At 39.9% G+C, this 19,092-nt stretch overlaps 1 long non-coding RNA gene across 4 annotated transcripts in view; it reads left to right on the forward strand.

Annotated features, from left to right (window-relative positions):
- The first annotated feature begins 2,997 nt into the window (after window positions 1–2,997).
- The window catches only part of LOC112659708 (uncharacterized), a 52,695-nt gene continuing 36,600 nt past the window's right edge, over window positions 2,998–19,092 (forward strand). For 2 of the 4 annotated variants that reach the window (XR_003136456.3, XR_007413875.1), the window contains exons 1-3: window positions 3,003–5,173; window positions 6,381–6,492; window positions 16,303–16,357. This is a non-coding gene — a long non-coding RNA (uncharacterized LOC112659708). Of the gene's footprint in view, window positions 5,174–6,380; window positions 6,493–14,903; window positions 15,049–16,302; window positions 16,358–19,092 lie in introns of all 4 variants that reach the window. The other 2 variants (XR_003136457.3, XR_003136455.3) reach the window with 2 other exon arrangements.

The following is a 19,092-nucleotide window of genomic DNA, read 5'->3' on the forward strand; positions in this document are numbered from 1 at the left end:
CTCCCTGTCTCTCATGAATAAATAAATTAAAAAAAAATCTTAAAAAAAAATTAACTCCGAATACATCATAGGCTTAACTGTGAGAGCTACAACTATAGACCTTCTAGGAGGAAGCAAGAGAAAAATCTTATCTTGGTTTGTGCAGAGATTTCTTTTTTCTTTTTTTTTTTTTTTTTTGTGCAGAGATTTCTAAGATCCACTATCTCTTAAAAGAGCAAAAAGATAAATTTGGCTTCATCAAAATTTATAACTTCTGTTCTTCAAAAGACACTGTTAAGAGAGTGAAAACACAAGCCATACACTGCAGGAGAATATTTAGAAGACATATATTTAATAAAAGACTTGCATCCAGAATACCTAAAGGAAGTTCTCAAAACTCTACAATAAGGAGAAAAACAACCCAACTAGAGAATTGGGCCATTTGAACAGATACTTCACCAAAGAAGATATACAGAAGACAAATAAATACATAAAATAATGCTCAGCACCATTAGTCATTTGGAAAATGCAAGCTAAAACCCACCATGACATATCATTGTGATCTATTAGAGCAGCTATCATGAAAAAAGACTCCCCATGCCAAGTGTTGACAACTATGTGGAGGAAGTGGACTTCTCATCTACGATGGTGGGAATGTAAAATGATAGAACCACTTTAGAAAGTAGTTGGATATTTTCTGAAAAAATTAAACATATACTTAACCACATTCCACTCTTAGGTACTGATTTAGTTTTCCCTGATTTGCATATTTTCATTATAGTAATCATATTGCTTGTGTTCATGTCCTGCCCCCTTCTTCACAGACTATCCACTCCCTGGAGTTGGAGAATCTTTCAATTTTATAGACTTTCTTGCACAATGTCTAGTAGGCATTTAATACATAATTGCTTAAGAAGTTACTTAGAGGAATAAAGAAAATAACAATGAGAAAAATTCATTTTTGAATATGAATTTTACCTAGTCTCTTTTTAGTATAGTGTAATATTTTATTCCATTTATTTTCTTTTTTTATTCTATTTATTTTCATTTAAAATTATAGGATAATGTTTACCCCATGCTATTGCAGACTTCTGATTCATTCATAGTAATGAGTATATGATATTTAATAAATTTCATTATAATAAGATAAGTCATTTTTTCCCATTCTAAATAGTATAGTATTATTCCTATTATAATAAATAGTATAAATGTTTCCATTGTAAACATTTTCTTATGTCAAATAATTTCTTTTTTTTTTTTTTTTTTCAAATAGTTTCATTAGGACAGATACCCAGGAAGGGTATCACTAGATGAAAGGGTATGAATGATTATATTACATTATTTTAAAATATACTTAGCTACCAGTGGAGCATATGGTTCCTTAAGCAGGATGATTTGGGTATAGAAATGGTTGTAGCTATACCTGGGTAAATTTAAAAAAATTTATTTTTATTTATTTTGTTAAACTTTCTTTTAGCTTTATTAATTTTAATTTTATTTTTAAGAGACAGAGAGAGTGTGTGTGTGCAGGAGATGGAGAAAGAGCAGAGGGAGAGGGAGAGAGAGAATCCCAAGCAAGCTCCATGCTCAGCATGAGCCCAGAGCCGGGCTCGATCTCATGATTCTGAGATCTTGACCTGAGCCGAAATCAAGAGTCAGGTGCTTAATTGACTCTGAGTCACCCAGGCACTTCCAAATTTATTTTGTGGAGGCCGAGAAAATTAAGGCCATTCCACTTTAAGTTCAACGTTAGCACAAGTACAGCCATCCCAGGCCCCTGTGAAGAAGAGCTGAACTTTACCTTACTTCAGTTACAGGAAGAAAACAGCTTACAGCTTAACGTCCTAGAAAGCCCCATATTAGAATGAGAACAGAGCCCAAGCCAGTGGCAGGAAGCCCCATATTAGAATGAGAACAGAGCTCAATGCCCTTGAAAGCCCCATATCAAAATGTAAACAGAACTTGAGGAATTGCTCCAGCCCTTCTAGAGGTCCCCGAGACCAGCCCTTAAAACTAAGCTGGAACCCACCTCAGGGTCCAAGTCCCTGCTCCGCTGTGTCAGGTACACTTGGACCCAAGCTCGAGCTTGTTAATAAACCGTCGTGTGTTTGCATCGGTGTCGGCTCCTTGGTGGTTTCTCAGATACATAATCTTGGGCACAACAATTTTTGAATCAGGAAAATAGTCTTTATTTTCTTAAATTTTAAAATTTTTATTATTATTTTTAAGTAGGCTCTACATACCATGTGGAGCCCATCACAGGGCTCAAACTCATGACCCTGAGTTCAGGATCTGATCTGAGATCAAGAGTCAGGTAGTCAAAAAAACTGAGCTACCCAGGTGCTTTTGGAAAACAATCTTTTAAAAAAAATTGGGCCTATAGTCTTTGGGTTTAAAAAGCAAACACCTGTTTTTACTGTTGATTCTTTCTCTTCCATGTGGCAATAATTTTTTAAAAAACAATTCCATAGTTAAAATTTATTTTTCCTAAGAACATGTTTCATCCACTCTTAATTTACCCTGGCTAACTATCAGAAACCCTTATGTGAGTATGTAAATATGTAAAATACTCTGTCTTGTTTCAAAAAGGATTTGAGACTGTATTAATTTCTGGTGTGGAATGTTGGGAGAAATAACACAACAAATGATTTCTTGGAGGGTCGTCTGGTGAGGAAGGGCACCTATAATGTGCCAATACTTGGATCATCTTTAGAGATGTGGCTCCTGAAAAAAACATGTATATATGTATGTGTTTATCTTTTGAGAGAGTGTGTGTGTGTGAGCAGTGAGGGGCAGAGAGACAATCTTCTGCAGGCTCCATGCTCAGTACTGAGGCCAATATGGGGCTTGTCTCACAACCCCAAGATCATGACCTAAGCCAAAATCAAGAGTGGGTCACTTAACCAATTGAGCCACCCATGTGCCTCATCTTCTGGAAATTTTAGCTTTTGGTCTTTTTTTTTTTTTTTTTTTTTTGTGGTCTTTTGATTTAAGTAAAAGTGCTATTATAAATACATAATAAAATATGTTGGACTGAGGAAGAGTTACTTTTCTGGTCACCCTTAGGAATTTGGGGTGTGCATCAATCACAAACTTTGGGGTTACTTAATTGTAAGTAACACATTCTGACTTAAAGTGGTAAGGGGATTTATTGGAAGAGTATCAGACAGTCCCAGAATTAGTGCGATTGAAGAATCAGGTATGGACATGGGCAGAGGGAGATGGAATTAGACCTAGGAAAAGGCTGCGGTCAGGATCTCACCCCAGGCTTGGATACTACTGGACACTGCCACTGGTAGATTCTCATTTCTCCAGCCTCCCCTGTATCTTTGTCACACTCTGAAGAATCAAGGTTGATGGAAGCAAATGACTGGCCAAGCAGGTACCCTTCCCGCGAAGCAGTAGGAAACAGAAGTTTCCAGGGGCAAGGAGTGGAGTGTGTCCCTGGCTGGCTCAGATGATAGAGCATGTGACTCTTGACCTCCATGTTGTGAGTTCAAGCCCCATGTTGGGTGTGTAGCCTACAGAAAAAAAAAAAAAAAGGGAGGTTCTATTCTTTTCTGCCTCCTGCTGGTTGTAAGTAGAAAGGAAGTTTGGGTTATGGTTATGTGAAAAAAGTCATAGATTTGTTACATTTATTGATTTCTGATGATTATAGGATCATTTTTCATTTTCCCAATAACGTGTACAGTGAAGGATCTTCAACTGTGACCCATGCATGATGGGGAGGGCTGGGGAAGGCCACATATTCCTTGAAATTATAAATTATAGAATTTTGGTATGTGTGCCTTTTGCATTGTTGGGTGTTAGGAGAGTCCATAATTTTTGTTAGCTTCTCCAGGAGACCCACAATCTACAAAAAAGTTAAAAGAGCCTAACTGGAATGTTCTACATAATTACTTTCTCGTTGTGAAATTTCAGTTCATTCATATTAATTGTCGCGAGTACTACTACCTTCTTTCCGCTAGGTGGTGCTGCTACATGCATTTTCAAACACCAATCACAAGGTTCATTGATTTATGGAGTGAAAAAGCGCCCAGGTTTAAATGGCAAGTCCTCAAGTTCATTTTAGGTTGGAAGGAATTTTTGAAATCAAGTAGTACAGTCGCATTGTTTTACAGATAGACCGCCAGATGCCCAAAAGGTGAAGGAAGAGCTCTGACGGAGACCAGACCTTTTGAAAAGTCGAAAGGATGCGCTGAGTGGAAGAACCCACAGAGCTGGAGCTCTCCTCCTACCAAACTACTTTGAAGGCTGCGCCTTTGGCCGCCCAAGGACTGGGGGTGGTACTGGTTGTGGACTTTAGATTTTTTTGGTTCTGAGGCATTTGTATTTTTCAGTCACAGTCATGACGGAATTTGGTGCTTCTACCCTGCCGGATGGTGGTATTGCTGAGAAGGGATTTTATTCAGTTAAGGAGGGAAGTTGCACAGTCTTCCTCTACCCCATTCCCTGGTTGGCTTTAGACATCTTATAATTACGTGCATTGCATTCTTTCCAGAGCCAACGGTGACCCTATAAATGTATGTATAAGCAGTATTGGTGACACATGAGGGACATGCTAGGTTGAATTGAGGGTTTTATAGTTGATGGTTTTTAGGCATTTACATAGTAATTGAACACTGACATTTTTATTGTGTATGTACATGTGTTTTAAAACACTCTCTTAAGAATCCATTATTTACTGCTAGTCATAGCTTCTGTGATAAACACCACGGTCAGTTACTCAGGCATCCCATTGGGAAGGAAGGACTTACTCCTCCAGTACTGGGTGGGCTGCCAACAGAAGTCCTCAGATGTCAGACCCTCACAGAGGTTGCTCCACTTGAAGAGAACTGCCTTGCCCGAGTTGTGTCCCCTTCCCTAGAGTGGCCCATCTCCAGGGACTGATTGGCCTTTGGGGTGTTAAGACTCAACTCTGAAGAGTCATCCCAGCCTCAAGACTTCCTCTGGGAAGGTCAGAGACCACCAGTGAGACTGTATGGAGGCTTATCTTCTCCTTGGGGCCAACTCTGATCCTTGCTTCCCCCTTTCAGGTGTCTCTCACTAGAACACTCCTGCGTGTCATTCTCCTCAGGGTCGGCCCCAACCTGTGACATTTGGTTTCAGAAGTAACCCCAAAATGCAGATGCTGGGATTAGAATTTGGATCTGGATTATGCACGAACTGCTTGACAGGATTCCTATCGGCAGTGGTGAGTGGGGCGCAGACAGCCTCTGGGACAAGGTAGCAATGCAGTTGTTGAAACTTGATCCTGCTTGGATCAAGTCCACATGACCGCCTCCTCACAGTGGACTATATGAGAAGAGGCTGGACCTACTCATATACATTGCAGCCAGGAATCAGGTCATCGTGATGGAGATTCAGCAGAACCACACAGGGGAAGGTGGGAGTTCACCAAAGAGAAGGAAGATGAGGTATCCAGCAACAGTTGCTGAGGTCCTTATTATGGCCTCCAAGGCTCTACTCAATGTGTCCTTCCACTCTGATGCCTCCCGCCCCACCCCAGGCAATGCTAGCCTTCTAACTTCTCTTTAGATAAGTTGTGCATTGAATTCCGGCCTTGAGGCCTTTGCAAGACCTTTCTCTTTGCCTGGGAAGCTCTCCTCTTACCTTCCAAGATCACTCTCTCAGTCTGTTTGCATCTCTGCCCAAATGTCACTTACTCAGAGAGGTCTTCCTTGACCCTTCCGGGTTGTTCTCTTCATCTTACCCTTTACCTAGCTTAACTTTTCTTCACAGCATCAAACTGCTCTTGAAGTGAAATTATTTTTGATTGTTGCTTTGTATTGTCTACTTGAAGGTGAGCTCCTAGAGCAAGAATTGTGCCTTTTTCAGCACGGAAAAGTATGAAAAAGTATGGCTATCATACTCCTTAGACAGGGCTTGGCCTATAGTATGTGCTGAGTAATAATTACCAAATGGATGGAGATATAGAGATGTAGAGTAGGGAAAGGTTAATTTTGATTGGAGAAAGCGATGATAAAGACTTCCTGGAGGAGAAAGCATTTGAGTTAGTTGTGGAAGGATGGATAACATCAATAGGCAGAAATGGAAAAGATCAGATAGAAGGATGGATATTTGTGGGCCATATAGAGGAGTGAGTAGCCCATTGTGTCAAGGGTCATGGTATAATCTGGTGACCCAGGCCATGTGGTTTTGGGGCTGATTCATACTGTAGTCCAAGTTTAGTTGATAAACAGTGTCTAACTTTGGAATTCATGCTCTGAAATTCATTGCTGCTGCTCATCAAGTAATTCTTTACTAGATGGCATGCAAACCACTCATTTGTGGTTCCTGCTCACACTTCAAACTAATTTACCTACTTGTTCACCATAACAGTTGTTGTTACTGGTGTATGTGCATTTTGAATAGTTACCCTCATGTCTGTGTTCCTGCAGGATCCTAGCAAGATACAGAGACCAGTACTCCCGGCAAGCCGGTGGTTAAGAGGGAGTGAGTGACATGATTTCTCAAGCTTGTGTCAGAGGTTCACACTTGAACAAAGCTTAGGTAAGTACCTCAACAATGACCGTCAGAGGATGTTTTAGGTGTTTGCATTTTTGGTGTCTTTTCTTGATATTCAAAAGTTCTGCCTTTTAAAATAGACAATATTTAATCAATATTTTGATGAATATTCAATTATTTTATCAGGTATTTAAATATTCAAGTGAGAGAAATTTCTAGAAAGATGATAAAATAAAAGTAGGTTTACCTTATTCCTCTCTCTGGAAAACTATAGTCATAAATAAAAAGAATCAAATATCAGAGGAAAATATCTATAATGAAAATAGGAAACTGCTAAATGCCTCACCACAGGTTAAAGAATATCTTCTAGATACAACATCATTTGAATCCAGTTGAGGGATACTCAAAGCTGACTCCTGTATTCTGATATTGGGAAGGGATTAATCTTGTGGTTGGATAGGGACACCTGGGTGGCTCAGCTGGTGAAGCATCTGCCTTCAGTTCAGGTCATGATCCCAGGGTTCTGGGTTCGAGCCCCGCATTAGGCTCCTGCTGAGTGGGGAGTCTGCTTCTCCCTCTCCCTGTGCATGCTCTCTCTCTCAAATAAATAAATAAAATCTTTAAAAAAGTCTTGTGGTTGAATCAGGGAGAAATAGGGAGAACCTTGGGCACATTTCTATTCCAGAAGGTGTCCAGGGAGATGATGTTGGAAGGGGTCTTGTGGCCACTCCATCTGATCTGTGACCTGCCCCAGAATAAAATAACTTTCAGAGTGGCCAGGACCTGAGAGAGCACCCTCACAGAACCAGTATGTTTACATAACAGAGGATTCTTCAGTTTTGTAAGAAAAGATTGTATATGAAGCCAAGGTTTCAATGGAAAGGCAAATAAAATAAAATAAAATAAAATAAAAATAAAAAAAATTTAAAAATCCAAAAAAATGAGGGGGAAAATGAAAGTTGTAGCAGAGATACTTTAAAGCAATGGTTTTGACGATAAAATGATCAAGAAAAAAAGTCATTATGAAAATGTGGTACTATTCAATGCTCTTCTGTCTTGAGGAAACGTCTAATTCCTGGTTTGGACATAGAGAAAGAGGGAGATTGGAATAATTTTGAAGTCATTTGCTTACATGCACCATTGACTCCAATTTTATTTGACTATGATCTCCCTGTAACTCAAGTTAATGTTAGATCTTTGTGCATTAGTTCTTTGCAACCTAATCTAACCTCTTTTACGCCAAATAAGAAAAGGAATTGGTAAAGCAAATTTGGAAGTTTTCCTAAGATTTCTTGGTCTTAGGTTTAGGTCTTTTCTGATTTCTGTCTCCTGAGATGATTAAGAATTGACTGGAGATGAAAAACAATTGAATGTTTTTGTCATTGGATGATTTCTTTTTCTCCCTCTAAGACTTCTAATATATGCAGGTTACTAGTTGTTCCTTATCATTATTTCCTGTAGTATTTCTGTAGTCCAAAGACGGGCATTCTTTAATTTATAGCTCTGCTCTTTACTTATCTTCTTGACTTGGGGCAAGTTTCATAACGTGTTCAGTATTTGCCTTTGTAAAATGCAAGTCATATGCACCTCATAAGTTGTGAGAATTAAGCAAAATGTTATGGGAAAAACCTGGTTCAGAGTCTGGGATGGAGAGGGCATACAATATAGCACTTCTATTTCTTATTTGATAATAAGAGTTCATAACTCATGAAATATGATAATGCCAAAAAGAATGCTTCCTTCACTGAAGGATTTTGTTCCTCCTAGGTAGTAGCCCACCCAAGACATCTGTTACATTACTCTCTATTTTTAAAATTAGCATAGCATGGCATTCTGCTGGACATTTTATGGATGGAAATAATTAGAAATTTTATTTTTGGTTCAGATAATGGCCTCTGAACATATGGACACTTCCTAATTCATTGGCAATGAGTTCATAAACTTTGTTGGATCTGCAGCTGTGAACCTACAGGACCTGTCCTCTGGGCATTTTTAACAGATTTTTACTTGTTGATAATTAATAAATTAATAATTGGTGCTAAGAGATTTTAATGTATTATGCAAGGAGAAGCAGAAACAGCAAGTGAGAAATGCATGTTTCTATTAGAGACATGCTATTAGAACAAAAGGAAAGCTTGAAGGGTGGCTTGACCTTGGCTAACGTGCTGACATGGTAGATTGCTTACCCCCCATCCCATTGTGATGGTAAAATGAATGTCCATCTTTCAAGCATGGATCTCTCATGCTATGGAAGTCATCAAACTTTGTTAGAATAATGGTATGATTAGAACTCTTGAATTATTAATGATTAGTGCATATTATATTCATATAGAATACATCTGCAGCCTTTTAAGGAAAAGTGATGCACCTGTTTTTGAGGTAGAAAGTCATATTCTTCTACATAATTGGTCTCTTTTAGTAAGAACAGTCTCATCACCATTCTAAGTATTCATGTTCAATACAATTATGGGCAGCCAATAATAAGAACTCAGAATCTATACAATGCTCTTTAAAGAGCTCCCCCCAATTGTTTTGAATTAAATTTATTATTTTTTAAATTAGTAGTATTATATTTAGTATTATTTATTTATTTTTTTTAAAATTTTTTTTTTTTTACATTTTTAAAAAATTTTTTTATTTATTTTTATTTATGATAGTCACAGAGAGAGAGAGAGAGGGGCAGAGACACAGGCAGAGGGAGAAGCAGGCTCCATGCACCGGGAGCCCGTTGTGGGATTCGATCCCAGGTCTCCAGGATCGTGCCCTGGGCCAAAGGCAGGCGCCGAACCGCTGCGCCACCCAGGGATCCCTAGTATTATTTAATGTCCAGGGATTGGTAATATTTATTTACCAGAGATTATAGACTGCAGTGCTCTTCAGATAGAGTCATGGCCTAGGAATGGGACTGTCCTAGTAAGAATAGTGCTAGTGGCTTCATTAATTTTCTTAGAAACTGGAGATAGGAGTAAAAAGGTGCACGAGGAGAATGTTGTTTTTGTGCCTTTTCTTTTGTTCAAAATGATAAACTCCCAAGTGTGATTAGAAGCCATGTGAGAGACTTACGGTCCACGCTGCCTGCTCAACATCTCCATCAGATGTCTTGAAGGAAAGCTAAATTACCACGTCTAGAACTGTACCAAGCTCACCACTGGGACTCCCCCTACACATTCTCCCTTTTGGATTTCTCAGTTCAGTGGATGGCACCACAATCCCCCCAGATGCATAAGTCAGGAATTGGGCATTGTTCTTAATCCGGATATATTTTAGCCTTCAATCTCCACAACCACAACTGACCATTCTATTTCTCAGTATCATCCAAATTGATCTATTTCTCTCCACCTTCATTGCCACTGCCTAGACAAGCCATGAGCATATCTCATCTGGAGTACTGAAATATCCATGTAATGGGTCTCTCCCTCTCTGTTTCCCAGCCGGTGTACTCTCTGCAACTCAAATAACCATTTAAAACCTAATTGGATCACGTCACTGACCTATCTTAAATCTTTGCAGCTGGGATAAACCCTGTCTGATTTGGACCCTGTTTATCTCTCTGGGTTCATCTGATTGCTACATGCTGTCTTCTTAGAATCCTTTAGCTATGATGTGCTCCTTCCAAAAGCAGGGATCTTACCTTAGTTAACTCCTCAGACCTCAGAGTAAAAATTATTCCTGGGAAGATCTCAGGTAGTTCAAGCTTGGTCAAATCCCCATTATATGCTTTTGTTGCAACAGGTACCTTTTCCTTGAACATTTATCACACACATTCATTGTGTTATTGCTTGCTCAAAATTGCCTGTGCAGGTACCCTATTAGGTGCAATACAGTGACATGCTGCTTGAGATATTATAGCTTGTCCCTTTCTTTTTACACTAATTCCTTAGCTCCATTCATGGGTTTCTTCTTTTCTTTTTAAATATTTTATTTATTTATTCATGAGAGAGAGAGAAAGAGAGAGAGAGAGAGAAAAAGAGAGAGAGGCAGAGACCTAGGCAGAGGGAGAAACAGGTTCCCTGAAGGGAGCCTGATGCGGGGCTCCATCCCCGGACCCCGGAATCATGACCTGAGTCAAAGGCAGATGCTCAACCACTGAGCCACCCAGGTGCCCCTCATGGCTCTTTTCTATATGTCATCTTCAGACTTGTTTTGGGGGAGGAAGCAGGACCTATGATAATTAGCCATCTTGTCAGGATTTCCATTCCCTATAATTTTTACAAATAATATTTTGGTGGCTTCTGTAATCATAATGATGTGTCAGAATATGAGGTGTTCAGTAAGGCAGGGAAAACTAAACTGTAGTGTTGAGTATTTACTACCTATGTACCATACACAGGTAGTAAAGTTATAAGAAGAGCAATGAAGTGATTACCATAAAAGTCAGGATAGATTTATCTTCATGGGATGAAAAGGATTATAACTGGGAAGGGAAAGGCTGGGGGCTTCTGAAGTATGGCAATTGTTTGTTCGTTTGTTTATGAGAGACACAGAAAGGGAAGCAGAGAAAGAGGGAGAAGCAGGCTACCAAAGGAGCAGGGAGCCCAATCCAGGACTCGATCCTAGGACTCTGGGATCACAACCTGACCTGAAGGCAGATACTTAACCAACTTAGCCACCAGGCATCTGGCAATTGTTTATTTCTTGACATGGACAGTTGTCAGGATGGGCTACATGAATTGCAGAGTCGATACAACATGGAGATATGGGACTACTTGTTTTTAAAACTATTAGGACTATCAAGACAATGACGGCAGGTCATCAGGCCAAGCATGGTGCCCTTCTAAACCTGTGTGGTTGCACAGGTTACATGCCAATGAAGTCAATCTTGGGGGTGATTATATGAGTATTCACTCTGTAATAATTTGTTAAGCTATATATTTATGTTTTATGTATTTTCCTCTATGTTTGCTGTGTTTCACAATGAAAGAGATGAAAATAATTGAATACAATGAGAACTCAAAAATATAAAGATAAAAAAATATAAAAATAAATTAGAACCCTATATGATGGGATGCCTGGGTGCTCAGTGGTTGAGTCTGTCTTTGGCTCAGGGCATGATCCTGGGTCCAGAGATAGAGTCCCACTTTGGGCTCCCTGCATGGAGCCTGCTTCTCCTTTTGCCCATGTCTCTGCCTCTCTCTATGTGTCTCTCATGAATAAATAAAATCTTTAAAAAAAATGAACCCTATATGATTATTTTAGGAATGCCCATTGATTAGGAAAATATAAAAGGGTAGAAAATATGAACAAAAAGTCAAGAGATATGAATAGTAAAAGGAACTGTGTTAACATTTGGATAAAAATAGGAAGCCTCGGGGGATCCCTGGGCTCAGCAGATTGGTGCCTGCTTTCGGCCCAGGGTGTGATCCTGGGGATCCGGGATCGAGTCCTGCATTGGGCTTCCTGCATGAAGCCTGCTTCTCTCTCTGCCTGTGTCTCTACTTCTCTCTCTCTCTCTCTGTATCTCTCATGAATAAAATCTTTAAAAAAAATATAGGAAGCCTCAAAGGAGAAGATTAAAATAAGCAGATAAGTAAATATTTTTTTTTTGATAAGTAAATATTTTAAGGAATAATCACTAAGAACTTTTTAGAATGAGTGAAAGTAGAAAGAATTCATAGAGTACAAAATAGGATAGATAAGAATAAGAAGTCTTTACCTATGTGTATTGTCGTAAAATTTAAGAACTAAAAACCACTTAAAATTATAAAAGTTTTGAAGAAGAAAGAAGAGGTAACTTATAAAGGAACAAGAATAAAACTGATGCTCACTTCTCTTCAATGACATGGAATATAAGAAGTGTGGAAGTGTTTTTGAAGTTTTGAGGAAAAATCCTTTAAACTTAGAATCTTTCAGCTAAACTGATAGTGTTAAAACTTTTTGATATCAGAACTCCTTAACATTCTTAAAAATCATTGAGGACCCAAAAGAAATGTTTATGTTGATTATGTCTATCAATCTATCAATATTTAATATATTCAATATTTATTTCATTTAAAAATCACTAGTGACATTTTAACATAAAGAGCATATTTTTATTTATTCATTTATTTTTAAAGATTTTATTTATTTATTCATGAGAAACAGAGAGAGAGAGAGAGAGAGAGGTAGAGACACAGGCAGAGGGAGAAGCAGGCTCCATGCAGGGATCCCAAAGTGGGACTCGATCCCAGGTCTCCAGGATCATGCCCTGGGCCGAAGGTGGTGCCAAACTGCTGAGCCACCCAGGCTGCCCAAGAATATATTTTTAATGAAAACTAATTATATATTTTGAAACAAAATACAATTAGTGAGAGAAATGATATTGTAATTACATGATCTGACCTGAAACTGTGAGAAAAGCTCTAACTCCAAGGTGTTTGTCAAGAACAATAAACAGCAATTGTTTGACATCACAGCTGCCTAAAGCTTTGATGCCAGTTGGGGTGAACAAACCTGGCCAGAAACTTAAGAGGAAACTCTGGGAAATAAGATATACACAGGGGGTTTGAAAAGTTCTGACTTATTCCTGAGAATCTAAAAGGCCATGTGCATCTGTAGGGCTGTGAGCACACCCAGAAAAGACTTGGGAAGGTCTTAGTCTCACCTTTCATTGACATTGTGGCCTTCGGCAAGCAGGAGATGGAGGTTGAGTAGGATTATAAGTTCTTAAGTGTTGAGGATATGCTACAGCCCAAGCCCAGAGCCTCTCATTGAAGCTTTTAATCTCTTCTTAAAGTGGTTCTGAGAAGGGGAGACATAGCTGTGGGTTAGGGAAAGATGGCTTACACCTAGAAAATTAGTGTTCTTTTGGTGATCAAGAGAGAAGATCTGAACATATTCAGACATTTCTGTCTTCTGTACAGATCGTGCACAAGTTATGGTTTCATTGCAGTGTATTTCTTCTCTGGATGCAGATTCTCTTAAGGTCATTCTAGAGGCTTCTGAAACATGCCATAGGACACTGGCATACGCTAACATGAGGCTTCATTTCCACTAAACATAAAAGTCAGGAAACAAAAACAAACAAAGGAAAGAAATTACCTAATCGGTTTTAAAGTGTAAAAATGGGCTCCAGGGTGGAGTAGAATCTAGGGCAACAGTGTTTAGAAAATAAGATCAAGAAAAAGAAGTAATGTTGAAAACATCCAAGAAACAAAGCCTGGGCTACTGCTCAAAGTCAAATGGCTACATCAAAAGTAAAAACTTTCAGGTGGCCCAGGTGACATAAGAAGCAGGCCATTAAGCTGAGCAAATTATGAATAAGGAGGAATTCAACATCCACTGGGCAAGCTTCTTTCATTTAGGCTTATAAAACTAAGCCCTGTCATGTAAAGTTTCATGAGAAAACAAGCCTTCATCAATACAGTTGTCTTGGTCCAGCAATTCTCTTTCACTCTTGAGAGTCCAGATGATGTGCAAGGAAGCTATAGTTCTTTCCCTAAATCCATAAGATAAGTTGGTCATGTTTCCAGAGGGTCTACTGTACCCTTAAGTTGTTTAATCCTATTATGCAAGGACTGGGGAGGAGGAAGAATGGATTCATCTGATTTTTTTCATCCTGTTGCTCAATCTTAGACTTGTCCCATTCCTGAACCATTACCATTTCTGGAGGTTAGGAGAGAGAGTTGAGTCGAGCCCTCTAGGTTTACTTCCTGTTAAGTGATAGGTGTAGGTGCTCTGTGCATACCTTCCCTCACACACCCAGGGGCACATGTGTTTGAGATGGAAGCAACCAACAGACAAATTAACATCCCCATTCAAAACTGCTATTAAGTGTTGATAGAAAAATGTTTTATAACTGGTTAAATGAAATAAATTATTACTGTTTTTCAAAATCAATCAGGTGCTGACATCATACCAGGCCCTGAGCTAGGTGCTTACACATCTATTATTTCATTTTACTCTTAGCATCATTATTTTCTCCTAAGTTCCAAAGGGAAATTAAGTGATACTGTAAGCCATTTGTGGGTGGAAATTGCTGCCAAATGCTTAGAGGAAATTCAGAGCTTTAATGAACGTTTTAATTCAAGCCTGAGCTGAACCAGTCCCAAGTGCTTTCCTGTTCCTGTTCAGATTGTGTTGTTTTTGCCTCTTTCCTTGAATCTCCCACAAAAGGTCTCAGGTCCCAGACCTTGTCACTGTGAGCCCTGGAACACGCAGACAGATTTGAAATGAACAAGCTCTGCAAGGATACCAGGACTGACCTACTCTTGTCAGAAGGTCCACTTATTTAAAAAAAAAAATGTCCATTACAGTGATCTAGCTAAGAAGTTTGCATCCGATACTTGGTGTCCCCCTCTCAGATGAGATGTTGACAGAGGGGCCAGGATGAAGACAGGCAAGTGGGGCTGTCTGGATGGCAAGACCTCAATATATGTTTCTAGTTATATTCCAATTCCAGATAGAAGGCGTTTAATAAAGGCCACAAATGGATTTACTGCCTCAGTTCGTAACCCTTACTCCAACTCATTATGTTGTAGGGATTTGAATGCAGAGGTAATATGGTGCTACCAAGCAGGGCAGGGTCCAAGCCAGAGTACATTCACGTGGTCTTGGGCAAGGTCCAGAGGAAGAGGAACTAGAAGATTCCCTGACTTCCCCATCAGGACCCTTTACCTCCCTACGGTAGGTTAGCTAGGATGAGAGCTGGGAGGTCCTGGCTGTCCTCTCTCCCTGCTTCACTCTATAAAGTTTCAACCTGTTCTGAATCTTTAATGCATGTTCAGAGTGATACCTGTCACTGTCAGGCTGTTTTCTGAGCAAAGAGCCCTTTGAATTCAGCTGTCACCAAGAGTGGTAGCTGTCACCTGGGTGAGTCAGGGAGGTGGCACAGGTGGGGCATGATGCTTTAGCCTGAGAGACTGAAGTCCTGGGGTCCTCCTCCACCTCCTCTGGTCCAATGTGCAGGCTGAGAAGCATGCCCGTGAGGCAGAGGAAGTGGGTTTACAACTGGTGAAAGTGTGCTTTCCAGGACTGGGACCTTTTTTTTTTTTTAATTTTTAAATTGGAGTTCAATTTGCCAACATATGGCATAACAGGACTGGGACCTTAAAAAGAAAATCAAATCCTCAGTCTTACATAAGCAAGTATAAGAGCATGGCTGAGGAACATTTTGTATTCAGCACAAGGACACAACTTTGGAATGTATGTGTGTATGCTGTGGTAAAACATATTGTGGAGGCCGAGAAATTTTTTTTTTTTTTTTTTTTTTTAGGCCAAGAAAAATTAAGGCCATTCCACCTCAAGTTTAGCATTAGCACAAGTACAGCCATCTTAGGCCCCTGGGAATAAGAGCTGAACTTTACAGGAAAAACTGCAGCGTGTCCTTGGCAGAGAATCCCATATCAGAAAGACAACAGAGCTCAGAACGCCCTCAGCAGAGAAACCCGTATCAGATCTTAAGAACCTCCCCCACCCTTTCCCCTATATTGGAATGAAAAAAATTCCTTCACCCCTTCTGAAAATCCCCTAGACCAGCCCATAAAAACCCCAGCTGTAACCCACTTCAGGATCCAAGCCCCTGCTCTGCTGTGTGGAGTATACTTGGACCCAAGCTTGAGCTTGTAAATAAACCCTCATTGGTGTCGGCTTCGTGGTGGTTTCTCGGATTCACAATCTTGGGCACAACAATATAATATATATGATATATATTATATTATATATATCATATATATTATATATATGATATTTATTATATATATATTATATGATATATATTATAAAAATTTCCCTTTTAACAGTTTTTAAGTGGACAGCTCAATGGCACTAAATACATTCACACTGCTGTGCGACCATCACTAACCATCCAACCCCAAAACTTTTTCCTCACCCCAAACTGAAACTCCCTACCTACTGAACTCTATTCTTCTCTCTCCCCAGCTTCTGGCAACCTCAGTTCCTTGTTTCTGTGAATTTGAATATTTAGGTACCTCAGGTAAGTAGAATCATATAATATTTGTCCCTTTGTGAACTGGTTTATGTAACTTACCATGTCATCAAATTTCATATCATGTTTAGCATGCATCACAATCTCCTTTCTTCTTAAGGCTGAATAATGTTCTATTGTATGGATGGCCTACTTTGTTTATCCATACACATTTGGGTTGTTTCCATTGTTAGGCAGTTGTGAATAATGACTCCTGAACCTGAGTGAACAGCTGTTTAGGAGCTTAGTGATTTTTACCTTGAAAAAATAGCATGATATCTACAGTTTGTATGGAGTTGGTGCATTATTCTTATCTGGGTTAATGTTTTCATCCTTGAAGAGTGTCCTAGCATAAGAGCAAGGAGGGTCTTCTCAAGCACTAGGACATAGCCTGGTAGTCTGAAGCATAAAACTTGTAAAAAATTTTTTTTAACGATTTTATTTATTCATGAGACACACACACACACACACACACACACACACAGAGGCAAAGACACAGGCAGAGGGAGAAGCAGGCTCCATACAGGGAGCCTGATATGGGACTCAATCTTGGGTCTCCAGGATCACACCCTGGGCTGAAGGTAGCGCTAAACCTCTAAGCCACCCAGGATGCTCAATTTGTAAATGAACGCTAGTGGAAAAATGTTTTTCTGATGACATCTTTCTCAGATTGGTCTGTGCTGATTGACTTTAGAGAGTGTTGGTCACTTTGACTTCCCAAATCCTAACTTTCTTCTTGGCTTTAGCTTCCAATGTTTCAGAAGGCAGCTCAGATGTCTGTGCTCAGATATGGGTACCCAGTGGTTCCCAACTCGGATCTGCCCCTAGCCAGTGTTGGGAAGGGAGAACTGTGTATTTTACTCCCTCTCCTCCCATAGGCACACTTTGCTGGGCTTTTCATTGGAATGAGCATTTCCCTGTGTCTCAGCTAGGCTCTTCTCACCACACACAGAAGCCACCATCATTTCTGTTGTTGTGCCCAAGATTACATATCCGAGAAACCACCAAGGAGCCGACACCGATGCAAACACACGATGGTTTATTAACAAGCTCGAGCTTGGGTCCAAGTGTACCCGACACAGCAGAGCAGGGACTTGGACCCCGAGGTGGGTTTCAGCTTAGTTTTAAGGGCTGGTCTCGGGGACCTCCAGAAGGGCTGGAGCAATTCCTCAAGTTCTGTTCACATTCTGATATGGGGCTTTCAAGGGCATTGAGCTCTGTTCTCATTCTAATATGGGGCTTCCTGCCACTGGCTTGGGCTCTGTTCTCATTCTAATATGAGGCTTTCTAGGACTTTAAGCTGTAAGCTGTTTTTTTTCCTGTAGCTGAAGTAATGTAAATGTCAGCTCTTATTCACAGGGGCCCGGGATGGCTGTACCTGTGCTAACGCTGAACTCAAGGTGGAATGGCCTTAATTTTCTCGGCCTCCACATCTGTGTATTCTCTACATGTTCTTAGAGCAACTCATGCTGCTGCTCTTTGATGCATTGTATTCACCTCACTGTCTTCAGAAGAGTTAAGCTCTTAGATATTTGCTTCTGCCTTGTATTATTGTTGATACCAAGAAAAACTATGGAGGTCAGTTTCTCACCCATGAAAATCCACACCCACTGGATATACTGTGAATCAGGCCATCAGAAACACAGTAACTGGAGTCAAAATAGCTCAGAAATGAAATAATACCTAAAGCAAAGTGTTGCTAAAAGATGAGAAGAAGATGAAGAACACTTTTTAAAAAAGGCTTTATTTATTTATTCATGAGACACACACACAGAGAGAGAGAGAGAGAGAGAGGCAGAGACACAGGCAGAGGGAGAAGCAGGCTCCACTCAGGGAGCCCGATGTGGGACTTGATCCCGGGTCTCCAGGATCAGGCCCTGGGCTGAAGGTGGCACTAAATCGCTGAGCCACCCAGGCTGCCCAAAGAATACTTTTTATCATTAATTTAATTTTTAGAATACTTTTTGTCATTAATTTAATTTTTCCCAGTAGTTTTATCTCAATAATAAAGACTTACAGGTACCTGTTCTTGCTCTAGGAAAAAATCAATGTAAAACCTCTTAGGTGGCATAAGTGATAAAAGAATGACTCCAAAGTTGAATAGGGGAACATTTTAAAGAAAATTAAGGGGCACCTGGGTGGCTCAGTGGTTGAGCATCTGTGTTTGGCTCAGGTCATGAAACTGGGGTCCTGGGATCAAGTCTCACATTGGCTTCCCCATGGAGAGCCTGCTTCTCCCTCTGCCTATGTCTCTGCCTTTCTCTATGTGTCTCTCATGAAAAAATAAATAAAATCTATAAAAAAAAGGAAAAAAGGAAAAAAGGAAAGTAGGAGCAGTATTTACATGCAAGAGTCATAGAAAATATACATGCATGTATAGCTGTTTAATATGAGTGCATCGTTTTTGCCTCATTTTCTGGGAGGTATGGGACCAAGTGGCCAATGGTCTGCAGAGCAACATCCCTAAATTTTACAGTGTGCACTGCCACACATTCCTCACCCATGACTCTCCATCTGGGAGAAAGAAACACTACAGTGGTAGGAAACACAAAGCGAATGTAAAAGACTACTACCAGAAACAAATGGAAGAGCAGAGTCAGAGCCTGATCCACAGAACAACCACTGCATTTTAACAAGGAAAGATGTCTCCTATTCCATTCCCTGCTCCTCTTCCTGCCTGGGCAATGATCCTACCTCCCCTCAGTCTCCTGGGTCCTTCTCATCCTGGTATGATACCAGCACAC

This window comes from Canis lupus, chromosome 11 (genome assembly GCF_003254725.2).
Source record: "Canis lupus dingo isolate Sandy chromosome 11, ASM325472v2, whole genome shotgun sequence".
NCBI lineage: Eukaryota > Metazoa > Chordata > Mammalia > Carnivora > Canidae > Canis > Canis lupus.